The 322-nt window shown below is 59.9% G+C and overlaps 2 protein-coding genes across 3 annotated transcripts in view; one reads left to right on the top strand and one right to left on the bottom strand.

Annotated features, from left to right (window-relative positions):
- The window catches only part of NTN5 (netrin 5), a 6,130-nt gene that overhangs the window by 354 nt on the left and 5,454 nt on the right, over window positions 1-322 (top strand).
- The window catches only part of LOC104995617 (galactoside 2-alpha-L-fucosyltransferase 2-like), a 15,691-nt gene that overhangs the window by 13,509 nt on the left and 1,860 nt on the right, over window positions 1-322 (bottom strand). The window lies entirely within an intron of this gene.

Here is a 322-nt window from a genome sequence, read left to right as displayed (position 1 = left end):
TGGGGTGTTAAGCTACGGATTAGTTCAGGCAAAATTCTCGATTTTGCTTGCGTTCTTTCCCCTTTGGCTTATGTAAACAGTAATTCTCCCCAGATGGAACTATTTTCCTCGCTCAGAAGCAGCCGGGAGAGGTCTGGGGCAGGGCCAGGGGTGGAATGCCAGGGTTCCTCAGGGAGCCTGGAGAGCGGGGTGGAGGCTGACCTCGGGGGGCAGCCCGAGGCCCCCAGCCTGGCCACTCCTCTCCTCTGCAGGTACTTGCCTCTGCTGGAACCATGCCCGTGACCTTTGCCCTCTGGCTCCTCCTGAGCCAGGCCAGCGCGGA

Source organism: Bison bison, unplaced genomic scaffold (genome assembly GCF_000754665.1).
Source record: "Bison bison bison isolate TAMUID 2011002044 unplaced genomic scaffold, Bison_UMD1.0 scf7180017864285, whole genome shotgun sequence".
NCBI lineage: Eukaryota > Metazoa > Chordata > Mammalia > Artiodactyla > Bovidae > Bison > Bison bison.
The sequence above is the reverse complement of the archived record's forward strand: the minus strand, read 5'-3'. Positions and strand labels throughout refer to the sequence as shown.